The sequence below is a fragment of the Gorilla gorilla genome, chromosome 1, assembly GCF_029281585.2.
Source record: "Gorilla gorilla gorilla isolate KB3781 chromosome 1, NHGRI_mGorGor1-v2.1_pri, whole genome shotgun sequence".
Classification (NCBI taxonomy): domain Eukaryota; kingdom Metazoa; phylum Chordata; class Mammalia; order Primates; family Hominidae; genus Gorilla; species Gorilla gorilla.
Window position 1 is genome coordinate 55,827,970 of NC_073224.2, and position 18,141 is coordinate 55,846,110.

An 18,141-nucleotide genomic window follows, 5' to 3' on the forward strand; every position below is an offset into this window, starting at 1 on the left:
CCTGGAGGACATTATGAAAAACAAAACAAGCCAGGTATAGAAAAACAAATACTGGGTGATCTCACTTAGATGTGGAATCTAAAAAAGTCAAACTCATAGAAGCAGAGAGTACAATGGTGGTTACCAGGGGCTGGAGGTGAGGAGGATTGGGGAGATATTGGTCAAAGGATACAAAATTTCATTTAAACAGGAGAAATAAGTTCAGATCTATTGTACAACATGGTGACTATTCTATACTTGAAATTTGCTAAGACAGTAGATTTTCAATGTTCTCACTACAAAAAAAAAGTATGTGAGTTAATCGATATGTTAATTAGCTTGGTTTAGCCATTCCACAATGTATACATATTTCAAAATATCATGTTGTATGCCACAAATATATATCCTTTTTGTAAATTAAAAATTATTTTTTTAAAAAAAGAAAGTCATTTACAAATACAAATGAGCTATGGTTTAAGGTAGCGAGGGCCTCAAGATTGCTTTCAGCACCGTCTGGGTGTCCAGTGGTCTGGGGTGCTCTTGAAGAGATTACAAGCATTGTGCTCGCTTCACAGATACTAAAATTGGAATAACACAGAGAAGATTAGCATGGCCCCTGCACAAGGATGACCTGTAAATTCGTGAAGCATTCCATACAAAATAGATTTAAAACCTTAAAAAGAGATTACAAGCATCAAGTGGGGAGTTAGAGTAGTTGACCTTTGGGGTCCCCTTCAACTTATCAGCGGTCTGCTCTGAGGCATTCAATCAAAAGGCAATCCAGGCCAGAGAAGTGGAAAATGTAAGATCCTGGAGCTGCTCATAGGACTATAGTGGAGAGGTCATAAGTGAGTTAGAGAAGTGGGTTAGGCCATTAAAAGAAGAGGGACTCCATCAGTCCATCAGATATTTTAAAATACTATAATAAAAAGGACAGCTAAACTGTGCTGTCTTAATTTTTTTATTAATGTTTTTAAGAGATGGGGTCTTGCTATATTGCCCAGGCTGGTTTCAAACTCCTAGGCTCAAGTGATCCCCCCACCTCAGCCTCCCAAAGTGCTAGGATTACAGGTGTAAGCCACTACGCCCAGCCCTACGCTGTCTTAATTTTACTGAGAACCAGTCCCAGCTCTCATAAAGGAGTCTCTGTATTTCATCTCTATTTATGTTAGTGTGTCACAAGTTTATGGATATATATTATATTTGTATTTATACACACACACACCCCTGAATTATCCCTCCTGAATAAACAAGAAGGCACCTATAGATCTAACATATCAAATACTGTCTGGAAGCAGGAAGAATGACTGCGGTCTTTCCTGGTCCTAGCAGGCCCTAGTAGTCTGCTCTAGCTTTGACTCAATTCTTCTTCCCATCCTGGTGGAGATGGAAGCCAGATGGTCAACCCTTCCCAAAGAAGAGTCTTTTCCACAATCACAACTCCTCATTTAGCCTTTTCTCCTCTGGGTTGAAGCATGTGATTCTTTAAACTCAAACTGGTAGGAGACAGAACAAGACCCAAAACAGAACAGAAAGGAAGAATCCTTAAATTGACTTTGAACCATTAGGTCCCCCAGAGCTGCTACCTTCCTGATCTCTGGAATCGTGTACTTCAGGATCATCTTTAACATCTTGGAAGCTGCAGAGATGTCACGCCTGCTGGTGTTGGTCATGGCCTCCATGCTCACCGTGATCATATCTGCTCTTTCCTCAGGGGTCAGGTATTTCTTGAAGAACTGAAGAAAGAAGAACAGCTGTCTCCACAATGTCAGCATCCCAACTTGGATCTGCCCCAAAGCCTCTGGCTTCCAAAGAGACTAATCAACCAGGGGCCAGTGGAGGCAGCCCCTGGTCAGCATCTGGCTATTCCGTGGTGTGAGCCAAGCCTCAGAGTGCCACCAGCTCTGAAGTCTCCAGGAAGGAGCAATGGTCCTGACAACTTGATACAGAGGACAATGCAAAAGGCATTTCTACTTCCATTTGGAATGCAAGCAAGTGAGTCCATTGGAAATTAGTTCTGATGTTTAGTGAGCTTGCAGCATTCCAAAGCAAGTAGGACTGCTATTATGTACAGCAGACATGCCTCATGCCTCTGAGCCTGCACCTGCATATCCACGTGAAGCTCATTCACTCAAACAATATTGAGGCCCAGCTCTGTGCCTGGTTCTATTGCTGGGAGCTCAGGACAACTGCGACTAAGACATACAATGCCTTTACCCTCAAGGAATTTACCATCAAGTCAGGGCAAGTAAACAGGCAGTTATAGTGCAATGTCAGTGATACAGTTTGGCTGTATTCCCACCCAAATCTCATCTTGAATTGTAGTTCCCATAATCCCCGTGTGTCAAGGTGGTTACCCTCATGCTGTTCTTGTGATAGTGAGTGAGCTCTCACAAGATCTGATGTTTTTATAAGGGATGTTTTCTCCTTTGCTCAGCACTTCTCCTTCCTACTGCCATGTGAAGAAGGATGTGTTTGGTTCCCCTACCGCCATGATTCAGACCCAAGGAAAAAGAAGGACAGAGTTCCAGGCAGAGGGAACAGAATATGCAAAGGCCTGGAGTGGAAGGAAGTTCAGCCTAACTACTGTGTCCTGCAAGGGAGACCTGGGCCAGGTGGAAAAGGGAGACTAAGACAAGATGAGGCAGGACACTTACAGCAGGGACCAGATCATGAAGGGTCTTGTGGGTCAAGTGAACAAGTTTGGACTTTAGAATGAGGACAGTGGGGATTCAATGCAGTCTGAAAGGGAATAATACATCTCAGCATTTGCATTTTAGAAATGCAGTTCTCTGACTGTAGCATAGAAAGTGATGTGACAAGAAGCACAGTTGGAAACAGGATGATCAGTAAGGGGCTGCTGGAGTGACCCAGGCAAGAGATGCTGGGGGCCCACAGTGGGGCTGGAGCAGAGTGGACAAATTCAAGAGCTATCCAGGAGGCAGAATGAACAAACCTGGTGTTGAATTGGATGTGAAGAGTGAGGGAGAGGAAAGAGCAAGGGATGACTCCTGGATTTCTGACTGTAGTGATTTGAGTTGATTGAGCCTGGAGACACCATATCTAAGACAACCAATATATCTTTTTGTGGTTTTTGAGATGGAGTCTCGCTCTGTCGCCCAGGCTGGAGTGCAGTGACTCGATCTCGGCTCACTGCAAGCTCCGTCTCCCAGGTTCACGCCATTCCCCTGCCTCAGCCTCCCAAGTAGCTGGGACTACAGGCGCCCACCACCATGCCCGGCTAATTTTTTTTTTTGTATTTTTAGTGGAGATGGGGTTTCACCATGTTAGCCAGGATGGTCTCGATCTCCTGACCTCGTGATCCACCCGCCTTGGCCTCCCAAAGTGCTGGGATTACAGGCATGAGCCACCACGCCCGGCTAAGACAACCAATACATCTTTACTGAATAAAAAAAATTAAGGCTAGGCTACAAATAAGGTACAAGGGCACAATCTGTAGGAGGAGAATAGGGTTGACTATACTTCTTTTAAAGAACTCTCTTGGCCAGGTGCAGTGGCTCATGCCTGTAATCCTAGCACTTTGGGAGGCCAACACGGGTGGATCACCTGAAGTCAGGAGTCTGAGACCAGCCTGGCCAACATGGTGAAACCCCATCTCTACCAAAAAATACAAAAATTAGCTGGGTGTGGTGGCATGCACCTGTAATCCCAGCTACTCGGGAGGCTGAGGCTACAGAATCATTTGAACCCAGGAGCCAGAGGTTGCAGTAAGCTGAGATCGTGCCACTCCAGCCTGGGCAACAGAGAAAGACTCTATTTCAAAAAAAAAAAAGAACTCTCTCAGTGACCTCAAGCCTCAGTCAACTCAAGTGCAGCTAGGGAATGAGTCTTACCCCTCCAGCCTGCTGTCCATGAGACCTTGAGCTTTGGAGACACTCCCCTGGGTGAAGGAGTACTCCTCTGTGGCCCCACCCAGGCCCTCTACAATCTCCCCACCCCAGCTCTCTTTCTTCCCTGTCATGGCTCCCCATCTGGGCATTTCATGCACTGTGGAGAGTGAGGGTTACCAGTGTTAGATCCTGCAGGCTGGCAAGCCATGCTCCACGGAAATGCTTCTGCAAATCCTTCAGGATAGTCTCTGTCTTTTGTTTCACACCTTCAATCCAAAAACAACAATTAAGGGGCAGGGCCTTAACAGGGAAATAGGAACACACCCTTCTTTATTTCCCCTCCAAACCTCAGAGAAGATCAACAGAGTGAAATGGGTGAAATAACATTTGCTCAACAGAATGGGAAGAGTTCCCCAGCACCAGGCCAGTGGGTGGAGGGAGAATGTGGCTGGGGACTCAGTCTGGTCCTTGCAGCTGTTCCTGCGCTGTGCCAGAATGTGGACTGTTCTACCCGTGGGTGCTGGGCAAATGCCCTTATAAAAGAAGTATGCCCTGTTGAACCATGAGAAGTCAGAGTTTCTGAAACTCCTTTTAGGGATATTTGCAAATCCTCCTGGCACCTCTGTAAGCGTGTGTGACTGTTTGTATTTTTTGTTTTCCTTGAGCAAAGAGGGTCTCAATCTGGGACTCCCAAATTTGTTCCCTAAGAAAAGATGTTCATTTTCCCAGTCTTAGGCCTAGCAGTAAGGCTGAGACCACTGGGAAATATTGAGTATCCAAGTTGATTCCACAGGTGGCTGCAAGCCTAGCTCCCATTTTCCCCGAGAATCTCTTAGAATCTCTTACAAGAGGGCATTGCATCAGCAATGGGGTTGGAGCTCATCCAGATAAAGTTTCCAGATCTACTTGTAACAGGGATCCCTCATCTTGGGGCATCATAGCATATTTACTCCATTGCCCTCATGAGAAGGAACTGCCCTTCATCGTGTGCCTGACACAATGTGGGCATTCAATGAATGGTGCTTATATGTTCTTGTTATTCGTGCGTCCCCACGGCTGTAGCCCAGTGGCCACTCAGGCTCATGTTGCCTACTTCTCACACAAGGATTTTGAACAGGTAATGCAACGCCTCTGATGCCTCTATGCTGATCTCGTGGTTGCAGCCCATGACGAACAGGCCGAAGATGCTCATCAGTTTCCCACTCATTGAGAATTCCTCCATGTGCTGCCCAGAAGAGGAAACTGGTTAACTCCCCATCACCCCAAAATGAACTTCCCCATACTGTGGCCACCATCCCTCTCCAACCTCCCCACCCCTCTACACCACTAAATCATTTGCCTGCATGTATCCCCTCACCACACCGACTCCACACTCTTTCCCTGCCCAAGAAAAACCTTTCAAAGCAGCACCCAGGGAAATGGGGCAGCCAGATCCCTAAAATATGTCAGCCAGTGGGAAGCTGTGGACCCAACCCAGCTGTTTAGGCCAAGGTCCCCCAACAAGGCTGAGATGTGTCCAGCCAATTGAAACTCACTTGGCCAAGGGCAAACCAAGCAAACAAGTTAAGCCTCTTCCCCCATAGGAACAGAAAAGGCACTAATGCAAAAAAAGAGGGACACTCTGACTGCCCACCCCCCAGTAACCCCCTGCAGAACTACAGACTCTCAGGTACCCCATGTGCAGAGAAACAGGGCCCGCTGGGTCAGCCTTTCCGCCCACTCCAAGCACTCACTGACAGGTCGGGGAAATTGCAAATAAACCTCAGCAGCCAGGAAATAGTGCCCAAGGCCCGCATCTGTTCGTGCACTTTGTCTGACAGTAATGACCAAGGTAAGATGATCTGGAAAAGGAGTAAAGAGACCTTGTGAACACCTTCTGTGGGAGTGCTGCTCCCTTCCTTCTCAATTCCACATCTCTGACTGCTAAAAAGACAAAAAGGAGGGAGTTGTGCCAGGCACCAGAGCACACGGCCCCATGAACTTGGCAAAGCAAAGGTGTGTTTAGGAGTCTCCGGGGCTATACAAAAAATTAGCTGGGTGTGGTGGTACATGCCTGTGGTCCCAGCTACTCGGGAGACTGAGGCAGCAGAATGGCTTGAACCTGGGAGGCGGAGGTTGTGGTGAGCTGAGATCGCACTACTGCGCTCCAGCCTGGGCAACAGAGTGAGATTCTGTCTCAAAAAAAAAAAGTCTCCGGGGCTTCACCTGCTACCTTCTGGGTCTCCTCTGACAGGAATGTTTAAAGACAGTGCTGTGCCTTAGATGTAGAATTACAAAGCAGTGGGTAAGCAGGAATGGGATAAGATGGGGAGACAGGGCTCTCTTGGTGGCATATCCATGCAAACCCCTACCTGCTAGGCCAGGGGAAGGGGTAAAGTGGTCTCTGAAGGATGAGATTCAGAGCCATTCATTTCTGGAGGTTAATAATAATAGTGACACAGGTAAGTATTCTGAATAGAATAATGCACTCTATCCTCCCATAACAACACTTCCCTGTAAGTGTTATTACCACACTAGGTTGAGATCCCACCAGGGAAGACAGGCCTGTGTCCTGCTTGCTACAAACTTTTGGGAAAGTGTGTCCCGTATCATAGCTGCTGGACAGGTGTCCTTCAGGGTAGCCTTTCTCCCAGAGCATTGAACCCCATCATGGACATCCATGTGCCAAAAAAAGGAAAATGAACTACAATGTGTACCTGACTGTCCAATACAAAAGTTAATTCAGAATTGACCACAGACTTAAAATCTAGAATGATAAGATTCTAGAAGAAAATGAGAAAATACTTAAGGGAGGCAAAAATTCCTAAATAATACAAAGAAAGTATAACCATAAAAAAAATAATGATTTGGACTTCTTCAAAATCAATAACTACCTGCTCTTCAAAAGATACTGTTAAGAGTGGCCAGGGCTGGGTGCAGTGGCTCACGCCTGTAATCCCAACACTTTGGGCGGCTGAGGTGGGTGCGTCACCTGAGGTTAGGAGTTCAACACGATGTGGGCATTCAATGAATGCCCAGCCAATATGGTGAAATCCTGTCTCTGCTAAAAATACAAAAATTAGCTGGTTGTGGTGGCACATGCCTGTAATCCCTGTTAGTCAGGAGGCTGAGGCAGGAGAATTGCTTGAACCGGGGAGGCAGAGATTTAGTGAGCTGAGATCATGCCACTGCACTCCAGCCTGGGCGACAGAGTGAGACTCTGTCTCAAAAAAAAAAAAAAAAAGACACTGTATAAAATCAGGCCATGAAATGGGAGAAAATGTCTGCAAATCACATATCTGACAAAATATTTATATCCAGAATATACAAAGAGCTCTCAAGGCTGGGCGTGGTGGCTCACACACTTGTAATACCAGCACTTTGGGAGGCCAAGGCAGGAGAATTGCTTGCACCCTGGAGCTCAAGACCAGTATGGGCAACATAGGGAGACCATAGCTCTACATAAATTTTTTCTTTTTTTTTCTTTTTTTTTTTTTGAGACGGATTCTCGCTCTGTCGCCCAGGCTGGAGTGCAGTGGCATGACCTTGGCTCACCGCAACCTTCTCCCCCCAGGTTCAAGAGATTATCCTGCCTCAGCCACCTCAGTAGCTGGGATTACAGGCATATGCCACCACACCTGGCTAAGTTTTGTATTTTTAGTAGAGATGGGGTTCTGCCACGTTGGCCAGGCTGATCTTGAACTCCTGACCTCGAGTGATCCACCTGCCTCAGCCTCTCAAAGTGCTGGGACTGCAGGCATGAGCCACTGTGCCTGGCCCATAACATTCAAAAATTAGTGGAGCATGGTGGCGCACACCTATGGTCCTAGCTACTCAGGAGTCTGAGGTGGGAAGGTCTCTCGGGGAGGTTCGAGGCTGCAGTGAGTAGTGATGGTGTCACTGCTCTCCAGCCTGGGCAACAGAGTGAGATTCTATCTCAAATAAAATAAAATAAAATAAAATAAAATAAAATAACCCTCAAACCCCCAAATAAGAAAACAACCCAATAAAAAAATGGGCAAAAGATTTAAATAGACGCTTCATCAAAGCAGATATGTAGATGGCAAATAAGACTATGAAAACGTGCCCAACATTAGTCACTAGGAAACGCAAGTTAAAACCACAAAGAGATACCACTACACATCTGTAAGAATGCCTAAAAGGAAACACTAACAATACCACATGCTGGCAGGGATGCAGAGCAACTGGGACTCTTACACATTGCTAGTGGAAGTGGAAAATGGCCACTTGGGAAAACACTTTAGAAGTATCCGCCCCCCCCCTTTTTTTTTTTTTGAGAGGGAGTTTTGCTCTTGTTGCCCAGGCTAAGGTGCAATGGCGCAATCTCGGCTCACAGCAATCTCTGCCTCCTAGGTTCCAGCGATTCTCCTGCCTCAGCCTCCCAAATAGCTGGGATTACAGGCATGTGCCACCACGCCCGGCTAATTTTGTATTTTCAGTAGAGATGGGGTTTCTTCATGTTGGTCAGGCTGGTCTCAAACTCCCATCCTCAGGTGATCCACCCTCCTCGGCCTCCCCAAGGGCTGGGATTACAGGCGTGAGCCACCACGCTGGGCTGGGAAGTATCTTATAAAGTGAAACATCCACATGCCATAAAACACAGCAGTCCCACTCCAAGAAATTTACTCAAGTGAAATAAAAACCTATGTTCATACAAAAGCCTGCACACAAAGATTTATAGCAGCTTCATTTGTAATCATCCCAGTCTGGAAACAACCCCAAAGTTCCTCAACTGGAAAATGAATGCACAAACTGTGATCCATCTACTCAATTAAAAAATAAAAAGAAACAAAGTACTGATACACATAACAACATGAATAAATCTCAAATGCATTATGCTAAATGAAAGAAGACAGACTCCAGAGACTGTCTACTGGATAATTCTACTTAGATGTCTTTTTTTTTTTTTTTTTTTTGAGACAAGGTCTCCCTGTATATTGCCCAGGCTGGAGTGCAGTGGCACTGTCACAGCTCACTGCAGCCTCGACCTCCTGGGCTCAGGTGATCTTCCCACCTCAGCCTCCCAAGTAGCTGGGACCACAGGTACATACCACCATGCCCGGATAATTTTTTTATTATTTGTAGAGATGGGGGTCTCACTGTTGCCCAGGCTGGTCTTGATCTCCTGGGCTCAAGTGATCCTCCCAAAGTGCTGGAATTACAGGCGTGAGCCACTGTACTCAGCCTTAGATAACATTTTAATTGTTTTATTTATTTATTTTTGAGATAGGGTCTCGCTTTGTTCCCCAGGCTGGAGTACTCAGCCTTAGATAACATTTTAATTATCTTAATTAATTAATTAATTATTTTCGAGACAGAGTCTAGCTTTGTTGCCCAGTCTGGAGTGCGGTAGCATGATCACAGCTCACTGCAGCCTCAACCTCTAGGATTCAGGCAATCCCCTCACCACAGCCTCCCAAGTAGCTGAGACAACAGGCACACACCACATGCCCAGCTAATATATTTCTTTTATTTTTAGTAGAGACGGGGTCTCATATGTTGCCCAGGCTGGTCTCAAACTCCTTGGCTTAGGTGATCCCCCTACCTCGCCCTCCCGAAGTGCTGGGACTACAGGCATGAACCACTGCACCTAGATGACATTTTAGAAAAGGCAAAACTATAGGGACAGGAAACAAATCAGCCATTGCCAGGGATGGGGAATGGGGAAGGGGTTGACCATAGAGTCATGGGGGAATTAGGGGGGTGATAGAACTGTTCTTTAGCTTAATTGTGGCTGTAGTTATAGGACTGCATGCATTTGTCAAAACCCACAGATCTACACACTAAAAGCTGAATTATACTATATGTAAATTATACCTTAATTTAAAAACGGAAAAAAAGAAGACAAAAGAAAAACGAGGGCCCTTAAGAAAACCATATAGCCCTCAAATTCGACCTTTCTCATCCAGCTCTGCAAAGTCAAATGTGAAATAAATGATGTTGTATTATGCTATCATGTCATTTTGTAGGAAAAATATGTCTAAAATATACACACTTGACTGAGAATTACCTCAAAGTAGCAAAAATACATTTTGTTCACATAAAAATAACTTATTTTTATACTTTTAATTTTATTTATCAAGATAAATTGATTCCTCCACTATTTTATACAAAATGTTGGAACCTGTTTCAGGTGGTACTTTTGCAGGGCATCATTTATTTTTGGATAATGAGAACCCCAGTAATGGATCTCTTGAAGACTGTACCCTGACCAGGACCAAAGTTTTGCATCTCTGTTCCCCACAGACTCCAAGAACAACAGAACATTTGTTCTTACATTTATAGCAAGGTTGCCTAAAAAGCACAAAAATCCTTCTCAACAAACATACCAGAGATGATACATTCCAAAAGAACTATGTCACTCATCCAAATGTGGACAAATTTCCCTCTAGCTAAAGCCCTTGTCAAGGTCTTTTTGGGTTTTTGGGGGGTTTTTTTTGAGACGGAGTTTCACTCTTGTTGCCCAGGCTGGAGTGCAATGGCGTGATCTCGGCTCACTGCAACCTCCGCTTCCCGGGTTCAAGAGATTCTCCTGCCTCAGCCTCCCGAGTAGCTGGGATTACAGGTGCCCACCACCAAGCCCAGCTAATTTTTTTGTATTTTTAGTAGAGACGGGGTTTCACCATGTTGGCCAGGCTGGTCACAAACACCTGACCTCAAGTGATCCACCCGCCTCGGCCTCCCAAAGTGCTGGGATTACAGGCGTGAGCCACTGCACCTGGCCTTGTCAAGGTCTTTTTATAAGATGCCTGGGCAATCTTTTCTCCTTCTTTGTAGTCACACCTAATGCTTTATGAAAAATTTTATTACCGTAATTGATTACCATCCTGTTCATGAAAGTCGGTTTCAAGTGACTCTTGGCTGTTTCCCCAACTCAACTACCCTCAGGAGATAACAATTTGTCATAACTAAGAATATTTGAAACGCTCTAAAGCTCTAAAGACAGTTAAAGAAGTACAATGAGTCTCTGGTGGGGATTACATTAAGGGATATAAAAGTAGCCTGTGGTTAAGCACTGAGGTCTTCTTTATCACAGAGCAATGGCAGATGCTGCAAAAGGGGAAAATACTTTGAAGATTAAAGTCTGGCACAGATATAAATGTTATTACCATTGAAGCCCCAATATGTCCAAGTCCTGGGCAGAAATGGGTCCTCAGCTTAGTGGGCTATGTTTCCAAAACTGTGATCCTCAAAATGATATTTTGTGGGAGATACAGAAATTTGTCTTCAAGTGATATTTATGCATGCTAAGGCTTGAGAACCGATGGTCTTTGGACTAGAATGACACCGAGGCTATCCTGATATTCTTTTCCTTTCCTCCCAAACATACTAGAATTAATATGGACTTTCAGTTTCCCTGATTTCCACAGCCACTTACCTCCAGGAAGTTTTGTAGTATGAGCATGTTGGGGTTCATCCTGTCCATCACAAGAGCCTGCAACATGTTGTCTAAGGCCTGGACCCTCTGACAAGTGAAGAGACAGGGAGTGTCCAGAACAGACTGCCACAGTGCCAGCTTGGCTCCCTGGGGGCACTCCATCTCCTTGTCCCCTACCTCTGGAGGAAGGAAGTGGGGCCAGCCTGGCTCTGCCACCCCCGGCAGTCTCTCTCTCATGGCCAGCCACACTCTGATCTTCCTTGGTGCTGACTTTTCTTGGCCTCAATGAAGACTGGACCAGGTCCAGCCCAAATTGTGAGCCCATTGGTGAAATGTGGGCATTGGGCCATTCTCCCCAAGAAAGACAGACCCCGTGGGACTCTCCGCATTAGATTCATTCCGTTGGGTCCAGGACACATCTATTTTTAAAACTACAAAGGCTGAGGTGGGAAGATAGCTTGAGCCCTGGAGGTTGAGGCTGCAGTGAGCTATGATTGCACCACTATACTCCAGCCTGGGCAACAGAGTGAGACCCCATCTCAAAATTTAAAAATTAAAAATGAAATAAAAAACTACAGGCCCCTGGGAAGATTTGGCAGTCTACTGGTCAGTTGCTTCACAGTATCTGTGGGTTTTATTATCAGACTGTCTCCTCCCATGACTGAGGCTGCTGTGAGCCTTAGTGAACAAGGACATGGATAGGGTGGGAGCATGGGCCAATCCCTGGAAAGACAGGTGAGGGTATGACAGCTGGAGTGCTTCTTAGCAGCCCCAGGAACACGGGGCCAAGAGCTCTGCAGAGAGGTCAGAGCAGGAGAAAGGAGGGGGAGTTAAAGGGCAAGAGGTGACTCCAAAGACAAACCCTCCACGTGGAGCTCTCCATGAAGAGGTGGGGATTACCTGGAGGTAGAGACTCGCATTGTCTCTTCGGTACAGGCTGGGCACGATAGGCGGCAGAGAGAACAGCCTGGAGACGCCCACATTTACCAGATCCAGTTTCTGGGACAAGTGGAATGGTGGATTCACCTGACTGCAGGGAGAGGCAGGGAATGACAAGCAGCTTTGGGGTCCCTGGGAGAGACTGGGTTATGTTTCTAGGACCCTCTGGGAGAATGTGCTCTGCTGCTGTTTCTGAGATGCAGGAAACAGTGGGGATCTGAGCCCCCAAACACTTTCTAATGGCCTCTCCTCCAGAGAAAGAGGGCCTGGGCTGCTAGGGAAGCTTCCCTCACTGGACATCCTAATAGGCTTCCAAAAGTACAATAAGAGAACACCCCCTCCACCCAAGGATGCAGGCAGATAAAGTGGCAGACACGGGGGCTATGCCACCCACAGACCAAAAGTTAAGTCCCCAAACCTTGCCCTTCCTCCCAACCCAAATGTTCTCAGCACCAGAGACCCAGGCGCTCTGAGGGGGTAAGGGCAGGAAAGGCACCTCAGCGCCACGATGCAGAGCATGGCTTGCTGACGCATGTTGCCCATCAAAATCTCAGTGGATTCTTCAAGAATTAGTATCTAGAAAGGCCAGGAAACAAACAAACAACAACAACAAAAAAACAAGAACCCCCCTCAGAGAGAGATGCCAGCCCTCAGGTCCGGGACTTGTCATCCTCATCCCTGAAAGACCAGCTCCCAGAAGAGCTTGGGTCTTTCTCACCTCAATTTTCTTGGCCAGGATGGCTTTGGGATAGTAATCGTCCATATTGCCATCTGCCTGGCCATGCACAGCACTACTCAAGGTTTCCACAGCTCTCAGGAACTTCAGCTTGGTGAACTCAGACTAGGACACAATACACAGCTTGCTGCCCATAAGCTGGGCTTCAGCCCTTAGCTCTGCCCACAGGCAGCACCTGAGACCTACACCCCACCCCTGCTCCTCACACCCAGCCCAGATTCCCATCAACTAGGCCAAAGGATGGATTGCTCACTTGATTTTCTCAGTGCAATGTCCCTGTCCCCAGGACTGCTGCTCACCAATGTCTGGCCACCTGTGTAGGGCTCTGGAGGACAGTGGAGCTAAGGATCTCTGACAAAGATCCTTCCTACAGGAAGGGAACTACAAGATCTGAGCCCTAGACACCCTGTCCAGTGGCCTAGCCACCAAAGATCTGCCCAGTCACGAGGCAACAATGGGCTGAGTATCTGGTGGCTTCCAAGCCAGGGCTGGTACTCAAAACCCAAGGAGGCATAAGCCCTCTTATTTTTTTCTACTTTCCGCCTCAGTTCACACAAAGGTCCAGAGAACTTTCTTACCATATGTTCTTCTTCTAGAAATTCCACTATGAACTCATAGGCTTCTCTTTCTGATTGGCGCAATCCTGAAAAGGGATGTAGTTGGGGGAGTTTAGCTGATTCCACCAGATGGAACAGGAAGGCAGAGTCATCCTCCCCGTCCCTTCCTGTCCACCAAGAAGGCCCAGAAGCTACCAGGGTCCCCAGAACCAGCTTCTCTAGGCCAATGGAAGCCAAAGTGGAAAGGCCATCATGTGGGGACTAGATAAGAGATTTTCAGCCAGGTGCAGTGGCTCACGCCTGTAATCCCAGCACTTTGGGAGGCCGAGGTGGGTGGATCACCCGAGGTCAGGAGTTTGACACCAGCCTGGCCAACATGGTTAAACCCCATCTCTACTAAAAATAAAAAATTAGCCGAGTGTGGTGGCATGCACCTGTAGTCCTAGCTACTCGGGAGGCTGAGGCAGGAGAACAGGAGAATCACTTGAACCCAGGAAGCAGAGGTTGCAGTGAGCCAAGATCGCACTACTGCACTCCAGCCTGGGCAACAGAGTGAGACTCCATCTCCAAAAAAGAAAGAAAGAAAGAAAGAAAGAAAGAAAGAAAGAAAGAAAGAAAGAAAGAAAGAAAGAAAGAAAGAAAGAAAGAAAGAAAGAAAGAAAGAAAGAAAGAAAGAAAAAAGAAAAAAAAGACTTTCTGCATCAGGTATGGCCCGATGGCCCGGGATGGAAAAACAATTGGGAGGAGACCTTTAAGTCACTCCCAGTGGCCACAAATTTCTAGGGCTGTCCTAGACTGACTTTGAAAGTTTTGATTGTGAATGGACTTGAAACCCCAAGTCAGCCTGGGAGACTTCTTTGCCAACTGGACTGGCACAGCCTTCAGGGCATGCCTCCCTGAGCGTGAGGGTTGAGGCCAGGAATAGAGCCTGTTTGCCCCAAGTGAAGTCGGGAGAAGGTAAAGCAAGAGGAAGGAGCTGGTGACACCACTGGGCTCCAAAGCAGCATGGGACACAGGCCTGAGTTCAAGTTGCTGCTGCCCTCTTACATTGCCCTGCAAGAAAAGCCTCTCAGAATAGGACTTGGACCCAAAGCACGGGAGCTACACACAATGACCCTGGCACCAAACTGCATGAGTTCCAAGTTCAGCTCCTCTGCTTCATCAGCTCTGTGATCTCCAGCAAATTAAACTCTGTCAACTTTACCTTCCCCATCTGTATGACAGGGAAGATGATACTATCTGTTATTATTTGAGGATTAAATGAACAATGAGTCTTAATACATGTAAGAAGTGATCTTGAGCAAACTAAAATCCCCCAAGCTTCAGTTCTGACATCTTAACCAGGTGATGATCATCACAGTATCTATTATTGTTGTGGATTTAAATAAATTAATATGTGAAAAAAATTTAGAATGCTTCCTGGCATATAGTAGGAAATCAATGAGTGCATTCTTCAGCATACATTTATTGAGTACCTACTATGTAAAAGGACTCTCCTAGACACATCAGGGAACAAAAGAGACAATAATCTTTGCTGTCATAGAGCTTCTTACACACCAGGGAGTTCCTTCATAGGAACTACCCTTCTAAAAGAATTTTTATTTTGTATTTGCCCTTTGGGTTTGTATATACACAGAGGTCAAAGAAAATCTCATTGCATTTAAGTGGGCTTGAAGAACGTGAATGGCAAGCCATTTATATATCTGGTAAGAGAGCATTCTAAGCCAAGGCAATAGCAAGTGTGAAGGCCCAGAGGCAGGATCGTGCCTGGAAAGCTCAAGGAACAGCAAGGAAGCCTGGGTGCCTGGAATGGGAGGAGCAGGGAAGAGTGGTGGGAGGTGAAGGTAAAGCAGTAATGGGGCAGATCATGAGGGACTCGTAGCTTATTGTAAAGACAATTGGCTTTGCGGACATGAGCCCTGGGCAGGTTTTGAATAAAAGTGGTCTGACTTTGATTAACAACAGCACTCTGGCTGTTCAGCTGAGAATAGATCAGGAGTAGAGGTGGAGAATGGCATGGGGTGTGGGCAGAAGCAAGAGACCAACTGGGAGGTTGTGACAATAATACAGAGGTGAGACGGTGGTTCACACCAAGGGAGGTGGTTAGATGCAAATGATCAGATTCTGTATCCATGTTGAGGGTAGAACCAATAGGAATAGTTGATGGCTAGATGTGAGTATGAGAGAGAGAAGTCAAGAATTTTGGCCTCGAGACACTGGAAAGATTGAGTTCCCATTAACTGATGTGGGGAACAGAACAAATTTGCAGTTGGGAATAAAGTTAAGAGTTCAGTTTGGAATATATTAATTTTGAGATGTCTACTAGGCATCAAAGTGGAGATATCAATAGGCAGTCGGATGTAAGAGCCTGGAATTCCAGAATTGCAGATCTGGACTGCAGATACCAATTTGGGAATTGTTGGCATGTAGATGTTATCTAAAGATTTCTCTGCCTGGGTGCAGTGGCTCATGCCTGTAATCCTAGCACTTTGGTAGGCCAAAGTAGGAGAATCACTTAAGCCCAGGAGTTCGAGAACAGCCTGGGCAACATAGTGAGACCTCATCTCTACAAATAACCAAAAATTAGCTGGACATGGTGGCACGCACCTGTACTCCCAGCTACTTGGGAGGCTGAGGTGGGAGGACTGCTTGAGCCCAGGAGGTCAAGGCTGCAGAGAGGTATGATGGTGCCACTGCATTCTAGCCTGGGTGACAGAATGAGACCATGTCTCAAAAGAAAAAAAAATTATATATATATATATATATAGAGAGAGAGAGAGAGAGAGCGCGCGTTCTGGCTCTCCTGAACAGCTGGCAGCTAGAGGAGGTGTCACTCAAAGTCTCAGGCAATGTCTTGTTCCTGGCTCAGCTCCAGGCTTCTCAGGGAGGCAGGCCTGAAAAAGCACAGGCATGCAGAGACTAGAGCTGTGACAGGGGTAGCCAGAAGTGGGCAGATGTGTGCCCATTAGGTACACCTCAAGCGAGGGCTTGTGCAATCACCACCACTTCTGAGCACCCGCAGTTAATTGAGAGACAGAACCAACTGCTCACCAGGTAAGTTGGACTTCCAAGAGATTTGTAATGTCGATGGTTCAAAGGTTACTCTGTTTGGTTTTCGCTTGTTAGAACTCGGATTCATCTGTACACTTGGGGCAGCAGCCTGCAGCTTGCGATGAGAACAGTGGGCAGGCCTGGTGTAAGATACTCCTTCCTAGGGATACAGCCTCTGCACTCACTCCAGGGGGAAGCTGCAGGAGGCAGACCCTGCCCATTTACCACAAAAGGAATTGGTTGAGTAGGGCCAGTGCCGGGTTCCAGGGTCAGCTTCCCATTTCTTCCCCATGGGAAGATTCGGGACCCTCTGAAGGGCCCTGGTCCCTCCTGATTTGCCTAGTAGTCTTCCATTCTGGGATCTTCCAGCATAGAGAATCTCAGACTCACAGGTGGGCTCCTAGTTAACAGTGGCCATCCCTCTGCCTCCAGGCCAAATTGCCTCTGGGAGTCTTGCTGCTAAAATCCCGAGGTCCCCTCTTCCCAGAGGCTTCTGTCCCCACCCCCTAATTCATAACCTTACTTCTGCCCTATGGTAGGGGAGCTAAGAGCCCCCACATGTCTGCCCCTCCCAGACATGGCCCAGGGAAACCTGCTGGTGGACCAGGAAGAAACTGCTGCGCAACTTGGTTCTCTCACCGCCCTGCACTTCGGGTCCCCAAACGGGCGCGTCCCATCGCTCACTGCCTTAAAGGGCCTTGCTCTGCCCCTGTGTCTGTCTCTTTTGTATCCCCCCTCTTAGCTGGTCTCTGTCTGTCCTGTTGTTGGGAGCTGCCCGTCGGACAGGTCATCCCCTGGGAACTTGCTCACCCTGTTTTCCCCGGGCCTAACTCACCATCGTCTAAAATACAGAATCCAGCGTCCCATTCCCTACAAATAATAGGTCGAAGCCCTCAGGTCTGAGATCAGGATACCCCACAACTTCTCCAGAGACCCTGGAGCCGTCTCCCCTCCCCTACCTTCCCCAAGAATGGAGTGCCCCAGACCCCTGAGGCCCACAGATCCCCGCTGCCCCCAGGGCCGCATCCAGGCAAGGCTGGAGGCGCCCCTTGGGCAGCGAGGGCCGGGGCCCTTACCCGCCCCTTCCTTGGCTGTGGAGGGAACTGGCGGGAAGGGGGACCCCTTTACCTGACACGCCGGCGCCTCAGGTCAGGGCACAGCTTCTCCAGGGGGCGCTGAGCTCCGGGGCCCTGGAGCGGCCCCTGCAGGGCAGGCACGGAAGTGTCCAAGGTGGCGCTCCCCACCCCTGGCCTCAGTGGGACCCCAGGCAGCGGAGGGGCTGTGGGCACTCTTGCCGATGGGTTAGGGGCCTGCGGAGAGCCCCGCCTCCTCACCACCCCAAGGAGGGGTCCCAGTCTTCCAGGTGTGGGGAAGGGGCTGTTTCTCATGAGCCTGGGCTCTGGGCAGTCAAAGCTCCAGGAATGGCTTGGAGGCGCTGAGCCACCCATCTCTACCCTCTGCCTGGCCAGTGCCCTGTCCTTGGGGAAGTGACTCCCACAGGCCAGCTCCTCAAGCTGAAGAGGCTGTAAGGAGCTTTGACAGGGGTTGTGCTGGCTTCCACCCTGCCCCGGAAGCAGAGAATCTGAGAGCCTCCCTCTACCACCCAACCCATCACACCAGCTCCCCAGGTACCTGGCCAGACCAGCTGGA

The 18,141-nt window shown here is 47.7% G+C and overlaps 1 non-coding gene across 1 annotated transcript; it reads left to right on the forward strand.

Moving 5' to 3' along the window:
- Positions 1–537: 537 nt before the first annotated feature.
- Positions 538–640, forward strand: LOC115932161 (U6 spliceosomal RNA). The gene has a single exon (XR_004068483.1). It is a non-coding gene; the product is annotated as a U6 spliceosomal RNA (small nuclear RNA).
- The last annotated feature ends 17,501 nt before the right edge of the window (positions 641–18,141 follow it).